Below are 14,715 nucleotides of genomic sequence, written 5' to 3'. Positions count from 1 at the left end.
ATGTTTAATTATAATTTAAACGTGAATTTGATCATTTTGACATTTTATTTTGAAAAGCGCGTGTATTTTATTTTGGCAGCTTCACTTCCTCTCTCAGTAGTTGTTGCACAGGGGAAGTTCTGTCTCTGTTAAAAAGAATATATTTCATCAAAATGACTCACTGTTTGCATAAATACAAGAACACATGTTGATAAGACGATATTTTCACGTGTAATGGATGTATCTTGATGCGCTCATTTCAAGTTTTGTACATTTTATTTGGCGTGTAAAGATTTAAAGTTAGTTTTATGTTGTGGTTGTGAATGTCGTGAAAATGAGCGGCCATCTCACGGTGCTGTTCTCATTCTTACAGGAGCCAGTGTGTGTGAAGATTTACTAAGAGTATTTATAGGCCCATGTCTGTCACAGGTATGTTGTATTTTATTTGTATTTATGTAAAACGTTTTAAATTGTGCGTTTGTCTCTCCAAATAATTAAGCTCCACTGTCACCAATGTAAATGTAAAACTGTTTTATTGTTCATACATGATTTATATAATAGTGAGAGCAGAGTTGGGAAGGTGACTTTTAAAATGTATTCCCCTACAGATTACAGATTACATATCACAAAATGTAGTTTGTAATGGAATTCATTGAATTACTTAAAGTGAGTAATGTAATCTGAATACTTTGGATTACTTGATTTGCTGTAGAGAAGCAAAGACGAGGAAATCTTCACATAAAATGTTTTGTCTGATAAAGTTTGTTCCTGTAAAATTAAGCTCCACATTTATCAACTGTAAAGAGAAAAGTATTTTCTAAAAACATAGTTTTTTAGCAGAAGCATCAAGTCTTCTAAAGTCACAGGGATCAAGTCTGAGTCAAGTCTTGAGCCCTGATTCAGACATGAGCCCTGTGACTTCAGTCCATTTTAGTCCATTTTATCAAGTCAAGTCTCAAGTCCTAAAAATAGTGACTCAAGTCTGACTCGAGTCCAAGTCACGACTTGCAAGTCCCACCTCTGAAAGCTGATTAACTCCACACACTGTCCTGTCTTTTGTGTACGACCTGATGAAGAGGGTAATAAAAGGACAAACTGAGCACTGCATTAAAAAAGTCTGTTACGTTCAAAGGAAAATTAGGGGAGAGTGAAGTTATTATTGGTCATTTAAAAGTGTGACTTTACTTTTCTGGTGGAGGGTCAGTCTTTGTCTAGAATATTTCACCCTACAACATTTAACTTATTGGTCTCTAAGGAGAAACCACCAGGCTGATTACAGGTCAGATCTGTGCATGTTTTCAAAATGTGTTTGAGAAATGGAAACAGAAGAGATCTTTAATGCCATACTTTAAAACTTTCCAGGTAAAGCAATGAAAATTTCATGGAGACAGGTAAATAACAGACCCCACCAGAAAAGTTACATACTGCCATTTTAATTGCAAATGGTTAATATTTACAGAGACAATACAGTAAGTCCACTGACAGATACAGATATGCCCAACCAGAGTGTAATGTTGTAAAGTGACACATGTGAGTGCTCGGTCCTCACCCAGCAGCAGCAGCTTCAGCTCACGCCGGGAGTCCCTCTTGTCGTTTCCGCAGCTGTCTCTCGATCTCCTCGTTGATTCTCTGGTTCTCTCGCTCCTCCGCAGAGATGCAGCAGCCCGCCATCATCGTCCCCGGCCCGCGTGTCCTCTCCTCCGCACAGAAACCTCCTCTCTGCCCCGTGACACTAAAAGCCTCGTCCTGCTCAGAGACAAGGCCACGGCATCCTGGTTTCCGCTGTGTCCTGCTTCAGTTTAGCCACAGATGAATTAAAAAGAAAAAAAAGTAAATTAAACTAGAGAAACAATAATAAAATTCTTAAACAGAGCTCAGTGAGTGTGTGCCTTCACCTGCCGTGAGTCTGAGGTGAGGCTGCACCTGTCCCAACTTTCAGCGGGGCTCGTGGCGTGAGTGGCACAGGTGGACAGGGCGCGTGTGCCACATCTCTGCTGCAGGTAGAGCGTCACTCTGGAGCGACACGTCTCAAACGCGGTTCATGACTATTTTATCTACACAAAATGAATGAAAACTCTAATATCAGCTCGAATGTAGATGACCTGTGACAGATGACATCACAACCTTCTATAGGCCAATAATATTTAAGCTCAAATGAATATAGTTTTGTGTTTGTGTAATACAGGGATTCTAGTGCGGAGGGGGATTAGTGCTCTCGTCTGCAGTAAAAAGGTCCTGTGATGGACTCTTACTGGAGTTTGCATGTTTTCCCCATATTGTAGGTCCAAGGTTTCACCCAGTGTGTTTTTACATTGAACGTCTAAATGTTGTACTGCCCCCTTGTGGCGCAGAGGTTATTTAATAAAGTGAAAGTCAAAACTTATCACGTCTCCCTTAGATTTTATTATTACCTTCGCCAAGGAGGTTATGTTTTTCCCGCGTTTGTCTGTTTGTTTGTTTGTTTGTTTGTTTGTTTGTTAGCAACATAATTCAAAAAGTTATGGACCGATTTTGATGAAATTTTCAGGATTTGTTGGAAATGTGAAAAGGAAGAACTGTTTTCATTTTGGGGTTTGATCCGGAAGAAATCCTGGATTCTGGATCACTTTGAAATTTTAGTTAACATTGTGGTAAATGGGGCCAAAAATTTTGTTTCTCAATATCTCGGTTAATTATTGACCAAACCCCATGAAATTTGACTCAGGGATGGACAATGGGATCCTCTTTCATATTCCAAATTGAAAGATACGAGACAAATATTTATGGAAAACACAATTAATATGAGGGGGACTGTAGTCCTTGGCGGAGGTCTGCGCTCTCTGAGTGCTTTTCTAGTTATTATTATTATTATTATTATTATTATTATTATTATTATTATTATTATTATTATTATTATTATTATTATTAGTTAGTATATTATTATTATTAGTATTATTATTATTATTGTTATTATTTTAGTTTACAGAATACAGTTGACGCGTACAGTGCCTGCATGCCTCTATAGCAGTAGTGAGTACACACTGCGCATAGTCAAGTCATGTGGACGCTACAGTGATAAACATACAGGTGGAGTGGCGTCTCATACATATACACTTTCTCAAACGCGACTTTCTAACTCTTGATCATGAGAAATATATATACATTTATATATATCATTATATATAAAAAATTAAAAAAATTACAAACGTCCTTTAAAAGGCTCAGTAGTTAGTTGATATTTAAAAAAGGAAATAGTTTACTTTGGACTCTGGTGTAATAGGAGATCTGGCGTTTTTTTTTTTTTTTGTTTGTTCTCATCTACTGCACATGCTCAGTGAGTGATAAATCTTTTTTAAACTTTCGCTTTAAGATTATGGCGCAATAAGACATTCGGACGGTGAGTATTATTTTCATTAACTAAAAATCTATACTATAGTTTCTAAACGCAATAGCTGGATTAAAGTAGTAGATCTATGGTTTAGATAAACACAGAGACGCTTATTACCATACAGATAGTGCTATTAGGTTAATTAACACTTAAACTGAGATCGTTAAACAAAGACAAGAGATGGGAGGGCCTCAATGCTTTCTTCTCCTCTAGTGAATACGATTAAAATACCACAGTAAAAGTCTTCTGTTTATAAGTTTTGCTCATAATGCTTTTTTCCTCCAGATGTGATTTTCCCTTCTGACATCATGGCAGCTGGATCTGGCAAGTTCATTTTATTCTAAACTCTGAAACTGACACACGTTTTAATGAGCTGTTCATTCTGGGATCAAATATTTGAAGATGAGAAAATAAACACGTGTGGAGTGGCTTTCATTTCAATGGTCATCTAACTACCTTCTGTTTTGTTTTGTATTTGCAGATGTTCCACTTCCACTGAAGCGTAGCAGAAGTTTCCCACTGTTACCACCTGACAGTAAGTAAATAAAAAAATACACGTGAACTTTTCCTTTATGAACTTTTTCCTTTTTCCAAATGGTTCACTTTTATTGTGTAAAACTACTTCCTGTTTAGCACTAGTGTGAAATAACTTGACAAGAAAAAAAAAGTATGGAAAATAAGCTAAAGGGAAAAGGCAGTGAAAGTTGATACGGACAGAATTAAGATGCAGTAGTATTTGTAGTAGGCAAGGCAAGGCAAGGCAAGTTTATTTGTATAGCACAATTCGTACACAAAGTAATTCAAAGTGCTTTACAGAATAAGAAATACATTAAAATCACAATAAAAACAAATCAAAACATAAATAATCATGAAGATTAAAATTAAAAAAGAGAGCCATAAATTGGAGAGAAGAGTGCGGAATGAAAACCTTTCAGTTATTTGCACAGTTAAACAGAAATGTTTTGAGTCTGGATTTAAACAGCGTCACAGAAGAGTCTGTCTCACATGTTCAGACTGTTCCAGGTTTTAGCTGCATGAACCTGAAACGCTGACTCCCCTTGTTTAGTCGTGACTCTGGGCACCAGCAGGAGGTCGGTCCCTGAGCTCCTCAGAGTGCGAGATGGTTCATATGACACTAACATGTCACAGATGGACTTTGGTGCTCGGCTGTGGAGAGACTTGTACAAGCAGAGCTGTTTTAAAGTCTATTCTCTGAGGCACAGGAGCCAGTGCAGAGACCTGAGCACAGGACTTATGTGCTCGTACTTCCTAGTTCGAGTAAGGACCCGAGCTGCAGCGTTCTGGATGTTCTGCAGCGTCTCACAGCTCGTTTGGAGAGACCAGTGAGCAGACCATTACAGTATCTAACCTACTGGAGACAAACACATGGATAAGTTTCTCCAAGTCTGATTTAGACAGTAAACCTTTGATTTTCGCTATGTTTTTTAGATGGTAAAAGGCTGCAGATGTTATTGATTTGATGTAGCTGTTAAAGTTCAAGTCTGAGTCCATTATTACCCCTAGATTTCTTGCCTGATTTGAAGGTTTTAGAGAGAGAGAGACTGGAGGTGACTGCTGACACTGTCCCTTTGTTTCTGTGGACCAAACACTATGACTTCAGTCTTGTCAGAGTTTAGCTGGAGAAAGTAGTTTTGCATCCACACACTGATCTGTTGGATGCAGTGACCAAGTGACTCCACTGGTCCATAGTCTCCTGCTGCCAGAGAGACGTAGATCTGAGTGTCATCTGCATAATTGTGGTAGGACACGTTATTGCTGCTTATTAACTGGCCTAATGGCAGCATGTAGAGATTGAACAACAGGGGGCCCAGGATTGACCCCTGAGGCACCCCACAGGTCAGGGCCATGTGATCTGAGACACAGTTTCCAATTTCAACAAAATACTTCCTGTCTTCTAGATAGGACTTGAACCAGTTTAGTACAGTACCAGAAATGCCCACCCAGTCCTCTAGTCTCTGTAAGAGGATCCCATGATCGACAGTGTCAAAAGCAGCACTCAGATCTAACAGGATCAAGACTGAGACTTTGCCTGCATCAGTGTTCAGGCGGATGTCATTTGTCACCTTGATAAGAGCAGTCTCAGTGCTGTGGTGGGCTCTAAAACCTGACTGGAAAAACATCAAAGGAGTTGTTCATTTGGAGAAAGTTCGTAAGCTGTTGGTAAACAGCTTTTTCAAGGACTTTGCCAAAAAACGGCAGATTTGAGATGGGTCGGAAATTGTTCAGTACTGTGGCATCAAGACTGCTCTTCTTTAGGAGAGGCTTAATGACCGCAGTTTTCAACGCGTTTGGGAATGTTCCAGATTGAAGTGACATGTTAACTATGTGAGTGAGTGGTGAAAGTAAACTGTTGAGGACAGACTTTAGAAATCTAGTGGGTAACATGCCCAGGCAGCAAGTAGATGAACTCACACTGGTAACGATCTGTAAAACAGTTTTGTCAGTTACAGGTGCAAAGTGATTCAGCTCTAAGTGTCTCTGTGGCTGCATGCTTGTTATTTGTGTTGTGGAATTGATGGCATTTTTGATGCCCTGAACTTTGTCATTAAAGAAAACTGCAAACTCATTACATTTAGATGTGGAAATTAGTTCTAGTGGCAGTGGAGCTGGAGGGTTTGTTAATCTGTTCACTGTTGCAAACAGGACACGAGAGTTGTTACTGCAATTACCAATAATGTCCGAAAAATACTTCTCTCTTGTTTTACTCAAAGTGTAGTTGTACATATGCATTGTTCCTCTGTAAATCTCATAATGAACCTGGAGGTTTGACTTGCGCCATTTCCGCTCAGCCTTCCGGCACTCCCTTTTCTGTGCTCTGACTGAGTCATCATTCCTCCACGGAGCTTTTTGCCTCTTTAACCATTTTAACCTTTATCGGGGCGATGGCATCCAGAACATTCAAAACACTCAAAGTCACAGAGTTCAACACATCATCAACATTAGAACATGAGGCAATTTCAAAATGTATCATTTCCATGAACAGTGCACCTGTGTGATCATTTATGTGTCTTCTTCGAACAACTGTAGGAGCAGCCGGTGGTTTGGGAATAACAGACAGGTCAAAGAAGACACAGAAATGATCAGACAGAGCAACATCAACCACATTGACATTTGAAATATTTACACCCTTTGTAATGAGCAGGTCCAGAGTGTGTCCTCTGTTGTGAGTGGGCTCACTGACATGCTGAGTCAGACCAAAAGTTTCAAGGACAACACTAAGCTCTTTGGCATTTTTGTCACACACATTATCCACATGTACATTAAAATCACCTGTAATGACTAAACCATCAAAGTCTGTGCAAACAACTGAAAGCATCTCAGTAAAATCATCAATAAAACATTGACAGTGCTGAGGAGGTTTGTATATGACGATGTAGAGTATGGACGGTGATTGTTTTAGCTCCATTTTGAAGGAAACATACTCACATGATGAAAACACCCCAAATGACAACCTGTGTGTAACCAAATGATCTCTAAAAAATGCACACACTCCTCCACCCTTTTTATTTGCTCGTGTTTCAGATTCAAATTTGAAGTTGGGAGGGGTTGATTCCACTAACACTGCATGACCTGTGTTTTTGTCAAGCCATGTTTCAGTTAAAAACATAAAGTCAAGATTAAAAGAAGAAATAAAATCATGAATTAGAAATGATTTGTTACATAAAGATCTGACATTGAGCACAGCAAGTTTCTGATTAGTTTCAGTAGGACTGGATGTTATCTTCTTACAGGGAATGTGAACTAAATTTCTCTGATTAGACAGTCTAACTGTCCTTCTTTTAATCCGTCTACGTGTTGTAACTGGAGCTATAGCTCCATCGCAGGGCCCCAGCCTGATATTACCTTTATCATGACTGTATGTCCTGGGACAGCAGAGGCCCTGTGCGTCCAGCTCTTGGTGATAACAGCTCTGGGGAAAGGCGGGGGAGGGCGAGCAGGGGAGAGTTTGGGTGAGTGACCAGGTGAGGGACCAGGTGAGGGCCGAGGAGGTGGCCGAGGAGGTGGAATACGGGGAGGTTTGGGTGAGGGACCAGGTAAGGACCGAGGAGGTGGAGTAGGGGGAGGTTTGGGTGAGGGGAGAGCTGAGAGAGTCTCTGGTGGTGAAACAGGCACAGTTTTGTATGGGGGAGAGTTCAACATAGTTGATGTCAGAACCCTTGACCGTGCTATGTTAGGTGTAAGAGGAACCATCTTGATTCCCGATCTGATGAGGCTTTCTAGATGGTTGGGCAGTGCCATGGGTGAAGGTGGGGAGGAGAAGGAGAGTGAAGAGTCCGTTGATGGAGTAGATGTAGCAAAGGGGACTCCAGGCTGGTCTGTGGGCAGCGGAGGTGATGGGTGTGCTGGTGGCGCTGGGGGAGGTGGTGGTGGTGTTGCTGACTCATTCTCTGGGGGAGGTGGTGCTGCTGACTTGTTCTGGGGGAGGGGGAGATGGTTCTGCTGACTTGTTCTCTGGGGGAGGGGGAGGTGGTTCTGCTGACTTGTTCTCTGGGGAGGGGGAGATGGTTCTGCTGACTTGTTCTCTGTGGGAGTGGGAGGTGGTTCTGCTGACTTGTTTCTGGGGAGGGGGAGATGGTTCTGCTGACTTGTTCTCTGGGGGAGGGGAGGTGGTTCTGCTGACTTGTTCTCTGGGGAGGGGGAGGTGGTTCTGCTGACTTGTTCTCTGGGGGAGGGGAAGGTGGTTCTGCTGACTTGTTCTCTGGGGAGGGGAGGTGGTTCTGCTGACTTGTTCTCTGGGGGAGGGGGAGGTGGTGATGCTGCTGAGTTGTTGTCTGGGGGAGGGGGAAGTCGTTGCGGTTGTGGCAGTGGTGGTGCTGTCAATGGTGCTGACTCGTTGGCTGGTTCTCTGTTTGGTGCAGTGGGGATGCTTCTCCCATTTCTCTTTTCTCTCACTGGATGCACAGGACCCTGTCCAGGCCGGTGCCTCAGAGCGTGGAGGAGGTTTTCCGTCAACACTCTCACTCCACCTCTGCTTAGGTGTGGGCCATTTCCCTCAAACAGGTCCTTTCGTTTCCAAAAAAGATCAAAGTTCTCAATGTAGTGCAATCCTCTGGCCGTGCACACATTCAGCAGCCACGTGTTCAGCTGAAACAGTCGGGTAAATTTGTTCCTGTTCCTTAGGTCTATGTTGGGAAGAGGTCCACTGATAAATGTCTTAACCTCCACTTTATTAAGCTCCTCCAATAATTTAGTGAAATCCCTTTTCAAGACTTCACTCTGTTCCATTCTGATGTCCACTGCACCCACATGCACAATCAGCTGTTTAACCCCTTGGTGTGTTGACAAAACTTTTGGCAGGAGTTTTGTTATCTCAGAAACAGTGTAGGTCGGGTAGCAGCATGTTAGGATTCTTCTGTGCTTAGCATTTTGGTCTGTACCAAGTTTTGGAAAAGACACAGTATCACTCAGGTTTAAGTTGAAAGAATTTTCACCCTCTTCTCTAGAAGTAACTGTAGGTTGCTCACCACTGGAAGTCACTGGTAGCGTCTGATGAAGTCCTTTTTCAGTTTCTAAAGCAAATATCCGTGCTTGTAGCTCATAAATTTCTTGTTGCTGGTTCCGACAGCGCTCACAGATAGAATTCCCTTGGTTTCTTCTCCCCGACATGTTGGCTCATCAGATGATTTGTTAAAAAATGTAAAAATGTTTAAAAGTATTAATTTACTTAAAAGGAAATCAAAAATAGACACATTATCTATTGTAGGAGGATTTAAACTGATTAAAAAGCAAAAACAGCAGGAGCAAGCAAGGATAGCGTCCGCACTCTTCAGAAGCAGGAAGTAGGAAGTAGTACTATTAGTATTTGAAGTAGTACTAGTAGTAGCTCATATAGTTGAAGTAATAATTGAAGTAGTAGTTGAAGTAGTAGTAGGGTATGAATTGGCTACAACGACCTACACATGGTGCGACCGAGAATAACCTTATGGTTTTATTTTCTAAAACATGGATGGCATATTAATGTAAGTTCTGAGTAATATGAAGTGTATAGAAACAAACTGTTGGCATTTCATTTGATTTCTGAAACATATTGATATTTTCTTTTGATGTCCAATATGACAGTCACCTGCTTGTGTTTAAGTAACATACTACTTTTCTCTGTAAAATGCATAAAATGAAGAAAAATGCATGAAGAATACCATTCACACAAGTATACTTTGTCAGCTATTAAAATTCCAGCCATAGAATTGAAATACTATATTTTTATTTTAAGAAAATTACTGCTGTTATTAGTCGCACCATGTGATACATGGTCACACCAAATACCAGGAAAATCTCATATTGGACAAACAAATAAGAATAAATTAGTAACAAATAAACTGCTGCAAAATGTATAATTAAGTCAAATTTTATTCCAGTTTAACACTCAGTGATGATGAAAAAAAACAAAAAAACATTCCATTTTATTCTCTGCTTTTCCTTTTCACAACATTGTCATTTTTTCATAACATTTCATTGTCATTGTCACACTTGCAAAGTAATTTGAATAACCATAACACTTAAGAACTTGATATCTGTGGCCTTTGTTGATAAATTATATAAATTAAGTGTGACGGGTAAGTATCCGTGTATATATATATATATATAACATGTGAATGAATACGTTTACATTTACATTAATTAATTTCTAGTCATGTCATTACATGAACATTACATGAACACAATTGTAATATTTTGTGTAACCCAAGTGAATGTTAATTAGATTTTGTGATAAAAACATGAATCATTGATGTGTAATTACAATAATAATATGTAATAATATAATATTATAATAATATTACATATAATTACATACTTCTGTAAGATGACTTTAAGAGCATGGCATTTAGCACTTACACACTGTATTTCTGTGTTTCTTCTGCTCTTACAGTGTATTTGCCAGATTTACTGGTGTAAAATCTGAAAATCATCAATAGTCAACCTTCATTCTTTGTTTGGTTTTTGTTTTCTAATTGACGTACATTTAGTTTCTAAGTTTTAGTTTTTTTTTCTGAACTCATCATTGACTTTTGCTGTTCATCCCAGATTCTGACCCAAATTGTTGTCATCAGAAAGGACATGTTTCATAATTAGTACTGTTAAAAAGAAAAAGAGTAATTATATCACCACACAGGCTTTGCATTAGTAGCACATTTTAACTGTGAAACCTTTTTCTAAATTATATTTTGTTTCTTGTGTATTTCCAGTGTCTGAGCTGAGGGTGGTGATTCTTGGGAGCAGCTGGAGTCAGAGGAGCTCTGTGGGAAACCTGTTACTGAATGAGTCTGTGTTTGATGCAGTAAAGGGACCTGAAAGCCCTGTCAGACAAACAGGAGAACTTCAAAACAAGAAGATCTCAGTGATCAACTGTCCAGACCTGCTCCAGCCTGACCTCACTGCAGAGGCACAGTCAGAGTTAGTCAGAGACATAGCAGACGCCTGTGACCCTGGTCCTCATGTGTTCCTGCTGGTTCTACAGCCTGAAGACTTCACTGAGCAACACAACATCAGACTACAGTCAGTCCTGTGGAGCTTCAGTGAGGAGAGCTTCCAACATTCACTGGTTCTGCTGACAGCAACAAAAGAGACAAGCGTAATGGAGGAATATGTGAAATCCCCCCCTCTGAAAGATCTGATTAAAAAGTGCAAATGCAGATATCAGTGGGTGAAGAGCCTTGAATCACATATGACCTCTGAAGTACACAAAGAACTTTTGACTAAAATAGTTCAAATACTTAAAGAGAACAATGAAAAACATGTTAACCTTGATATATTTGTGGATGCTGCTCCAGCAGCTCATCATCAAACAAAAGAAAGAGAAGGCGACATACTTCCTGCAGTTGAAAAAGGTAACCGCACTGACAGCTGATTTATAACCTTTATGTGTTTCTCATGAGTAAATAATTATTTTTTTTGCAGGATTTAACAAACTGACAAAGATTATGTGGCATTCTGGTAAGTAAATCTTAGCATTGCACCACAGCTGCATCATCTTAATATTGTGGACAAAAAGATACTTTTGTAAAACTGTTTCCCTCAGCATTTATGTCTAATTTGATTTTCCCAGACTCGGCTCTCAGGATTGTTTTGTTTGGAAAAAGTGATGACAAAAAAACAAAAATGTTGAATTTTATGCACCAGAAGCTCAACAGAGAAAAAACAGTGTTAGTCAAGACCCCAGACCTGTTCAGTCTGCCCGAGGAGACTGTGAGAGAACAGATGAAGAAATGTGTGTCTCAGTGTTCTCCTGGACCCAACGTCCTGCTGCTGCTGGTGAATCCTTCAGACTTCACTGAAAACGACAGGGAAACTCTGACCTTCATCCTGAGTCTGTTTGGTCCAGGTGCCTTTAAACACTCCATGGTGGTTCTCACACACAGAGACCAGATCACCCCCAGTATTTCAAAGCTCATTAGTGATTGTGGTGGAAGATTCTACAACATGTTTGATGAAAACCACAAACTCTTGACTGATTCCCCAAGAACATTGTAGATCAAAACAACATATCCTTCCTTACCCTCACTGACGAGCAGAAACCCTCTCTGAACCTGGTTCTTTTTGGGAAGACTGGAGCAGAGAAGACCTCAGCAGCTGAGTCCATTTTAGGGCGAGCACAGCTCCCTGCAGCGAGGACCCCAGGGCAGTGTGTTAAACGTGAGGGAGAGGTCTGTGGGCGTCGTGTGTCTCTGGTGGAGCTGCCGGCTCTGTCTGGAAAACCTCTGGAGACAGTGATGCAGCAGTGCCTCCACTGCATCTCCCTCTGTGCTCCTGAGGGCGTCCACGTCTTCATCCTGGTTCTACCGTTGGCTCCTCTCACTGATGAAGACAAGGCTGAGCTGAAGACCATCCAGGACACACTCAGCCCTCAAGTTCGTCTCTTCACTATGATTCTGTTCATTCATTCAGAGCCCACTGCTCCAGCTGTGCTTCAGTTTGTTGAAGGAGACAGAGACATCCAGGAGCTGTGTCAGAGCTGTGGAGGAGGATATTTTATATTCAACCCCAGAGACCAACAGCAGGTCCCTCAGCTGCTGGATTATTTAAACACATTGAAGACCAAGAATGAAACTTACAGCTACAACCACAGAGACACTTGTGCAAGCTCAAATAGAGAAGATTTCAGCTCAACACAAAGAAATTGAGGACATGAAAATTAAAATGAACAGATGTGAGTATGGTTGTTAATAATTGATACCACTAAATACCATGTTTATGAAGTGCATTTTAAAATTTTACATTGCATTATTTTTGCACACTCAGTCGTAAGTTTTGTTATGTGGGACACACAGAAATGTGTAATGACACCCTCTTGCCAATGGGTGGCGCTTAGTGCCATGAGAATGGTGAGGTCAGAGGCTCTTCTCTCTAATAGTCCCTTTTTCATGCTGTTTTTCATGACTTGTTCTTGCGTGGCTCTGTACTTTCCGCTCTTTTCATTCTTTATGAGGAGTTAACTGTGTCCCTCTAAAATAAATCAGCATGTAAATATCATCCAGCACAGTAATCCTACTTTTATGAACACAAACATTGAGACAGTTTCTCCAGTGAAGTGCTTACATTGTAATAAAGGTCTTAACATGCTGTATGTGATTATCTGTCTGGAACTAACTGTCTGCTGATTGATATTTAAATATTGATTTTATTTTAGCACAACTCCTCATAGAGAATAAATGGAGGGTGAAGAGAGGATGTGCACTTTTCAGAGAACCCGAACAAGCCAGACAGCAACATGAAAAGGGCCCAACATGGTGTTTAACATTAAAATTTAACCTGCCCAACAGGCCCATAACTTGGCTCTGTTAGACTTGTACCTTATATTTAAGCACATTACATTTCTTACATGTTTTTATTATTTTTTAGATGGTGATAGTCTGAGTCCTGATTGTCTGAAGATCGTTCTGATTGGAAAGACAGGAAATGGAAAGAGTTCCTCAGGAAACACCATCTTGGGAAGAAAAGCGTTCTCAGCTATGGCCAGTCCAAAATCTGTCACTAAAGTTTGTAAAAGGGAAAACAGTACAGTAGACGGACGCTCTGTGGCTGTGGTGGACACTCCAGGACTCTTTGACACAACCATGTCACATGATGAAATATTGAGATGCATCAGTCTTTTAGCTCCTGGACCACATGTTTTTCTGTTGGTTTTACAAATTGGACGACTGACAAAAGAAGAGAAAGAAACACTAAAACTCATCAAAGAAGCGTTTGGAAAAGAGGCACAAAAGTTTACTATTATTCTTTTTACACATGGAGATCAGCTGGTCAATGCTAAACTGTCATTTGAAGATTACATAGAAAAGTGTTCTGAAAGTTCGTTTAAGGAACTGATCTCTAAGTGTGGGAACAGGTACCATGTGTTTGATAACCATGATAGAGAGAATCGCACTCAGGTCGTGGAGCTGCTGCAGAAGATGGATGAGATGGTGAAGGAAAACGGTGGAGGCTGTTACACCAACGACATGCTCAAAGAGGCTGATGCAGCCATCAAAAAAGAAATGATCAAAATTATGCAAGAAAAAGAAGAGGAGATGAAGAAAGAGAGGGAGGAGATGGAGAGAAAATACCAACAGGAAATGGAAGAAATTAAACAAAAAATGGACAAACAAAGGGAGGAATTTGAAAAAGAACAACAACAGAAAGAGAAACAACAGGAAAAGAGAGAAAAAGAAGAAGAGGCAAAGAGAAAGAAAGAAGAGAGACTGCAACGTCTGGAATGGGAAGAAAAAAGAAAAACTCTAGAGCAAAACATCCGATTAGAGCAAGAAGAGTTTGAAGTAAAACTACAGGAGAGCAGGAGACAGATGGAACAGGAGAGAAGGCAGTGGGAAAGAGAAAGGAACAAATGGTGGGAGAAACGAAAACAAGAAGATGAAGAAAGATGGCAACAGGAGAAAAAATTACAAAAAGAAATGAGACAAATTCAAAATGAAAAAGAGCAAAAAGAAGAAGAACTAAAAAAGAAGGAAATGAAGATTGAAGAAGCGGAAAGAGAACAAAAAAAGAGAGAAGAGGTGGAGAGACAGAGGAAGGAACAAGAAGAAAAACAGCATCAGGAATGGGAACGGAAACACAAAGAACTGGAAGAAAAAGTAAAATCCGCAGAGCAATCTAAAGAAATGTTTGGAACTAAACTAGAAGAGAACAGGAAACTGATGGAACAGGAGAGAGAACAGTGGGAAAGAGAAAGAAAAGAATGGTGGGAGAAACGAAAACAAGAAGATGAAGAAAGACGACAGCTGGAGAAACAGATTACAAAAAGAAATTAGACAAATTGAAGATGAAAAACAACAGAAAGAAAAAGAACTAAATAAAAAGGAAATGAAGATTCAAGAAGTAGAATATGAGCGCAAAAGAGAACAAAAAAAAAGAGA

At 40.2% G+C, this 14,715-nt stretch overlaps 1 pseudogene; it reads left to right on the top strand.

The window, feature by feature from the left end:
• Positions 1-3,327: 3,327 nt before the first annotated feature.
• Positions 3,328-14,610, top strand: LOC110158789 (GTPase IMAP family member 8-like; annotated as a pseudogene).
• The last annotated feature ends 105 nt before the right edge of the window (positions 14,611-14,715 follow it).

Source organism: Boleophthalmus pectinirostris, unplaced genomic scaffold, assembly GCF_026225935.1.
Source record: "Boleophthalmus pectinirostris isolate CB_2022bp ecotype Guang Dong unplaced genomic scaffold, ASM2622593v1 HiC_scaffold_4, whole genome shotgun sequence".
Classification (NCBI taxonomy): Eukaryota; Metazoa; Chordata; class Actinopteri; order Gobiiformes; family Gobiidae; genus Boleophthalmus; species Boleophthalmus pectinirostris.
Note: the sequence above shows the minus strand (reverse complement) of the source record. Positions and strands in the feature narration are given on the sequence as shown.